Consider the following 7,528-nt stretch of genomic DNA (forward strand, 5'->3'; position numbering starts at 1 on the left):
GATAAATAGTGGTATTAAGTATTAAAACAGAGAATACTGCGCAGTATGTCAGTTTAATGAGTTTCTGCCACTGAGGGAGGAGTTAAACAACGCACACATGAAGGACACGGGATAAGAAGCTCGAAAATGTATTTTTTATTTCATAGTTTCTTCAAGGAGAGTAAAAAAAAATCTTTTCATCGCTGGTCCTGAACAAGAAAATACATTTTCTCTGGCCTCTGTCTTCTATCGCCACTTTTAAACATCCTCCTGCAGCAGGTTTTAAGAAGAAGAAGATTTACTTTATTTAATTATTTAGTTATCATGTTAGTATACACACAGGTCTAAGTTATTGTCATGGCGACACGACTGCTTCATTTTCACCTACTTGTTTTAAGTTGAAGTGCTTTTTTCTTTAAAAGATGACTTCATACGTTCAGGGGTTTTTCTGCTCTCTTTGAATAAATACTGAATTTACTCTTTTACTGTGAATTAGTTGGACTCACCGTGGTGGACTGTGGTGTATAACATATGTGCATTTGACTCTAGCAGCTGGACAGAAGGTCAGTGATGCTGAACTCCTTGATTTAATAAACTGTTATGATCAAGAACAGTATCAAGCGGGTTTCTTCTCAACACATCATCGCAGCATTATTGTTCGGACACCACAGAAATTGGCGACCACGAAGGGACCGTGTTGTGCCTGAATACATCGTTCCATCACACGGCACCGTCGAACTGACTCCCGCTCAAGACGCTGGCGTATATGGCGAGTTTTCTCATAAACTGTGGCCGCTGGTCAGTTCGTGTGTCTGTGTGTGCGTTAAAGGGTACACCGGTTCGATCCCGTGTGAATGCTGGCGGGTGGATGTGTGAGAAGACTCCGTTCTAAATTTTGTGTGCGTTGTGGATAACGCAAAAAGGGTGTGTGTGAATGTAACGAAGACAGATAGATAGATATAAAAGGAAGAAAAAGGAATAGCCTAGGAGTAACGGGAAGTGAGCTTTCATAACTTTGCAAAAATTAAGAATATGGGCCCTCAGATTCTTATAACCGTAAGTCATGTGGGATGGAAATTACTGTCGCGTGAAACTAGGCTTTAAGGAATAGGTCAATTGGATTAGGGAAAAAGAGAGAGTGTAATCCTGGCAAGGGTCATAGCTTGTGGGTTTTAGTTGTAAACAAAGCAGCTTGTTTACATTTCTAAAACATGGCCCTCTAATCTGATCTTTGATGGGACTGATTGCAACTTTACACCTCTCACAGGACAGAAGATAAAGATGCTCCAGCATTTGACATCCAGGGTCAAAAGAGAGAGTATAACCCTGGCCAGGGTCATTCGGCTTGAATAAAAAATTAATAAGGATAAGGAAGAAAATATAAGGCTATGGAAAAAGGTAATATCCGAGATGGCGGCATGTATGGTCTGATGTGTGTTTGTCCCCTCTATCTATACTCATTTATATGCATTTTGTTTGCTTTTATACTCATAAATGGAGTAAAAAATTTTAGCAGATTCTATGATTGAGCTCCTTCGTTTTTTAGATGAAATAGTTTTTATTGGATTATGGACTACTTTGCTGCAGAAAAGCTTCCATCTCCAGGCTCTACTTGGATCCTGAGGGCCTGTTAGCCTCTCTAGGCCCTGGCAGCCCAGCTAGCATCTCCAGGCTCTGCTTGGATATTGAGGCCCTCCTAGCCTCTCCAGGCCCTAGCAGCCTAGCCTGCTACCACCTCTAGGCTTCAGGCCCTAGCAGCCCAGCCATTGTCTCTAGGCGCTGTTTGGATCCTGTGGCCCTGCTAGCCCTTTCAGGCTTCACTTGGATCTGAGGTTCTGCTAGCTTCTCTAGACCCTAGCAGCCTAGCTAAGATCTCCAGGCTCTGCGTGGATCCTGAGGCCCTGTCAGCTCCTTTGGGGTTTGCTAACATCTTCTGCTAACATGGCTCTTTTTTGGATGCTGCTTTGTTCATTGTTTGTGCGAAATCTAAGATCAAGTGATTTATACTGGGTGAGTACATCTTACAACATTTGTGGCTCTTTGGACATAGCCTATGGATTCAACTGCTCAGCCTTTGTGCATTCCCTTCAAATGCCAAAGGAGTTGGCAGAGGACTTAAGTTTAGCCTGGTCTCTACCCAGAGATATTCTTCAGCTTCAAAATCTTTTGATTTTAAATGACTATTTTGCATTTGATGACAGACATTACTGGGACTCTCATTTTAAAAGCTCTACAGATTTTTCATATACTGATGGTAAACAGAGATGGTTAATATTTTTATTGCTGCTTTTATCTGGCAATGTGCAGCCAAATCCAGGCCCTGAGTTGCAGTGTATTCCATTGCCATCTGATGTGAAATCCATGTCTGGTTTGAGTGTAATTCACCTTAATGTTCGCAGTTTGTTACCCAAAATGGATCTGCTTAGAATTTGGGTGAATTTAACAGATGCTGATATTGTTGTGTTATCTGAAACCTGGCTGACAAATCAATTACTGATATGGACATTGGAATGGGTGATTATAACGTGTTTCGTGCTGACAGATTAAGGAAGGGTGGTGGGGTTGCTATTTATGTCAAATCTAAATTTAATGTGAAGCTAGTCCATTCAGAATCTATCGGTAAGCAGCTGGAAGTTTTGGCAGTGAAGGTGGAGTTGGCCAAGGGCCTTTATGTTACTGTTGTTGGGTGTTATAGGCCTCCTTCTGCCTTGAGTACTGCATTGCAGACTCTTATTCAACTCTTATCCAGATTGGACTACTCTGAAATTATTTTAGCAGGTGATCTAAACTGGGACTGGTTGAAACTTTGTTCAGATGAATTTAAGTCATTTTGTGATTCTGTCAATTTTACACAGTTAATCAGTTCTCCCCCTCGTTTAAATCCTAAGTGCCATGAGAAATCCACCTTAATTGATTTAATTTTGACTAATGTCCCGCACAAATTTTCTGCTGTTGGCGTTTTTTGCAATGACCTAAGTGACCACTGCGTTGTTGCTGCTGTAAGGAATACTAAGATGCCTAAATGTAAACCTCGCGTAGTATGTAAGAGGAATCTCAAAAAATTTAATGAACAGGGCTTTTGCCATGATTTGTTTAATTGTAATTGGAGTAGAATAGAGCTGATTCCCGATGTGGAGTCAGCCTGGATCTTTTTCCGGGATAGTTTTTTGCAAGTAATAAATAGACACGCCCCACTAAAGAGATTCAGAGTTAAGGGGCGGAATAATCCCTGGTTTTGGCTTGGCTATATTCTTCATGACCGCAATTTAGCGTGGGCCAAAGCAAGAAAAACGGGCTCTTCGTCTGACTGGCTTGTTTTTGGGCAGCTAAGAAATAAATGTTCTTCTTTTATTAAGAAAGCAAAATCTGATTTTTATCTGTCAGCCACTACTAACACCTTAAATGATCCCAGAAAATTCTGGAAGGCTATAAAATTACTTTCTCCAAACAAAGATAGTATTAATGTTCCTTCTTCTATTATGAAAGAGTCTGTAGTAGTTCATGACAAGCTGGAGATATTGAACCATTTTAATGAGCATTTTATTCAGTCTGGTTCTTTGTTTGACACTGCTTGTCCTTATACTGTGACACCTTGTAGAGATGTACCAGTCTCTACAAGTGTCTTCAATCTCACTCCATTCTTAGTGGCCGACGTTCCTGAAAAAAACCCAGGACCTGATCTTATAGAGCCCTTGTTCTTAAAAATAGCTGCTGATTGTGTAGCACAGCCTCTAACGTACCTTTTTAACCTTACTTTAGAGAGCAACACTATTCCCAAAATATGGAAATCTGCATTTGTTTGTCCATTATTGAAAGGGGATGACCCGTCAAACTTAAATAATTACAGGCCAATTTCTAATTTGTCTGTTTTGGCCAAAACGCTTGAATCCCTGGTGAGTGATCAGATGAAAGACTTCTTGCATGTACAGGACATTTTATCCCCAGTTCAATCAGGTTTTAGAAAAAAACATAGTACCATCACAGCTGCAATGAAGGTGATAAATGACATCTCTGTTGCTCGTGACAAGAAGCAGCACTGTGCATCACTTTTTATTGATTTGTCAAAAGCTTTTGACACGGTTGATCATGATGTCTTAAAGATTAGGCTTCTTAATTCAGGGTTTTCAAAGAAAACTGTCTCTTGGTTCTCAAACTATCTTAGTGACAGAACTCAGTGCATTAAGCATGATGGTGTTCAATCTGGTATTTTACCAATCCTTAAAGGGGTTCCACAAGGCTCTGTATTAGGCCCTTTTTTATTTACTATTTATATAAATAATCTTAATCGGCATGTGTCTGATGCAAACTTTCATTTTTATGCAGATGACACAGTTATTTATTGCTGTGCACCCTCTCTTAAACAAGCCATTGCACATTTACAGAATGCCTTCAATATGGTCCAAAACACTTTGCTACAGTTGAAACTTGTGCTCAATGCAGACAAAACCAAATGTATGCTTTTCACAGGCCCTCGGAATAGACCACTGAAAATCCCCTTAGTGATTACTCTTGATGGACGTGAAATACAGACTGTTACAACTTATAAGTATCTTGGTATTGTTATTGATGATTGCCTATCATTTAAGCCTCATGTTCACTGTCTAGTGAGAAAGTTGAGGCTAAAATTGGGTTTTTACTTTCGAAATAAGCTGTGTTTTTCTTTTAATGTTAAAAAACGGTTAGTGGCATTCACTTTTTTATCTGTGTTGGATTATGGTGATATATTATATATGCATTCATCTGCTCAATGCCTTCACATGATTGACGCAGCCTATCATGCATCGCTGAGATTTATTACTAATTGTAAAGCTCGCACCCACCACTGTGAGCTGTATTCTCGTGTAGGGTGGTCTGCTCTGACAACACGGAGGCTTTGTCATTGGTATACATTTATATATAAGGCTATTCTTGGTGTTCTACCATCCTATTTATGTTCACTTCTTATGAAAAAAAGTGTTGGTCATTACTCTCTCCATTCTCAAGCTCTTGTCTTGTTTTCTGTCCCACATGTCAGTACTGTGCTGGGTAAAAAGGCCTTTGTTTATTCTGCTCCCTTTACATGGAATTTGCTGCAGAACAACTTAAAACTTAGTAAATTGATTCCTTTAAGTGTTTTTAAGTTGAGAATGACATGCTTTGAGTTGGACTCCCTCGCATATCAATGTTTTTATTGAGATTTCATTGTAAGTGCATAATTGGCTTTCATTTGTGTGTCTTTGTACGTATGTAATGATCTTATGTAAGTTTGCTGCCTATCTTGGCCAGGTCTCCCTTGCAAAGGAGATTTTTAATCTCAATGTTTGTTTGTTTTTTTTTGTTTTTTTTCCTGGTTAAATAAAGGATAAATAAAATAAAAAAATATTAATAAGGATTAGGACGCCGCAGATCCGGACAAAAGCCCTTGAAAGGCTATCTTAAATGGGCTGCAAATCCTGGAAAGGCACTAGGTGAATTTTTGGGTCCGTTCAAAGGAACTGGGAGCTTGTAGAAGAAAAATTTAATTGTAAGTTACCTCTCGATACATGTGTTGACGAACTATGTCCAAAGTGGCCTCTCATTAAATATCTACAAACTCGAGGTAGCACAAATGTAGGAAAGAAAATAATAAAGGAAAAAGGTGCGGCGGAAGCATGCTGTATAAATAGTGTGAAGGAATGCATTGTTGTTGACTGGATAGCTACCATGTGTGTGTGTGTGTGTGGAGAGCTGTCCCTGCTGTGTCTCGGTTGTGTGTGTGAGAGACTGTGCAGAGGATGATAAGGCGAGGATTCAAGAAAATATATATATGAATAATAGAATACATAAATAAAGAAGGAAGAAAATATATATATGAATAAAGAAATAGAGGAGGGAAATTTGGTCAAGGGGAAAACTGTGTTATGAAATTTGTTAAAGTTATTTTTTTGGGAAGTTCACATTTGTTTTTTCTATATTTTACTTGCATTTCATTTGGGTTTTTTTTTTATGTGCAAATACACTTTTCTGAAGGCATTTTCATTGGTATTGAACCACAAGCTATATTTCAGAACATTTGTTAACAGAGTAAGCTTTAAATAGGAGTGAAGAGTGGTGTCCCCAGCATCCCCAGTGTAAATGACACCGATATTCCTTAACTTGCATGTGAACGTAGATATGTTAAAAAGTTAGGGAAATTAGATTATGATTACTCAGAGAGTTAACACTCTTATTTTATGGTTGAAATAACCATGTGAGTACATAAAAGGACTAAATTGTTGTTTGCTTTTTTGTTTTTGTTCTCCTGTGGTCTGAGAGACAAGAAGGAGAGAGAGGCGGTGCCGTCCAGCTTTTCCACAGCGAAGCAGCCCTGGATCCAGTCTGGCCAGTACTGTGCAATCCACAAACTCTTTACAAACACCTGTGCATATGTGTCTATACTCATTTATAATTATTACGGCTGATACACATTTAGTTTGTTTCCTTTCAGGATATTATAGACACATTTGTAACAAAGAGAATCTATTTGTGTATGCCTGCCATATTTCATGTTATGACTATCTAAGGGGAGACTTGGCAACGGACTGATCAGTTCCTGTATTTGAATATTACATATTGGAGTTTTTTGTGCAGGGGTCGTTTGAATTCAAATTGGGTTGGAATTCTGGTATTGAGATTTTGGGATAAAACTAAGGTGAGTGGGTGATTATGAGGCAGGAGTTGGCGCTGTGTGATTGCTGGATAACAAGTTTTTTGTGATTGCTCTGGAGTTGACAAATTCCCTTGATTCATTAGCAGATGTGGTAAGATTGCCACCTATCAACAATTAGGTAGAATTAAAAGAAAAATAAACACATAAGTAATAATAAAAATAATTTACAATCAAGAAATATAAAACAGGAAAAAGGACATTAAAACGTTGAAAGTAAATACTCTTACTTGATGTACTTGACGTAGGACAAAAAAATAATCCTCTAGTTAATGGTATTGTAAAGTTATCTGAAAAATGGCATAAACGTTGGCCTGATATTGAACAACCATGGCCTGTGGAAGGGACTCTTAACCCAGGTGTACTTAAAATACTGCAAGTACTTGTGTCCACATATAAGTCGGATCAAAATAAGGGGAAAAAAGGGGAACGACGTAAAGAAAGAGTCGGAGAGAGGTGGGTGTTCTTAAGTTGTTTGAACATGAGGGTCAAAAACTGATGAAAGATAAGATAAAAGGGACAGAGGTGTAGAGAAAATGGCAAAAGAGGCAAAGATAACAGAAAAACTAATGGCAGAAGTCAACACACCCTTCTCACATACGGATTCAGCAAGAAGACCTCCACCTTACGAGGAGGAAGCGGAGTTTAAGGACGTCTATCCTCAGCTTCCAGTGATCATTCAGGAGGGTGATTATTGCATCAGAGATGAAGAGGAACGAATCATAGAGAGAGGACAAGCAGAAACAACTATAAAGATGAATCCAAGCTCCAAAAGTAAGAAGAAAATGACACGTTTGGAAACTAAGGGTAGAGCGAGGCTTAGGAGAATGGAAGATGATGATGAACAGAGTGATTTAGAAGAGATCATGGGTGGATATGATCCTG

Source organism: Micropterus dolomieu, linkage group LG12 (assembly GCF_021292245.1).
Source record: "Micropterus dolomieu isolate WLL.071019.BEF.003 ecotype Adirondacks linkage group LG12, ASM2129224v1, whole genome shotgun sequence".
Taxonomy (NCBI): domain Eukaryota; kingdom Metazoa; phylum Chordata; class Actinopteri; order Centrarchiformes; family Centrarchidae; genus Micropterus; species Micropterus dolomieu.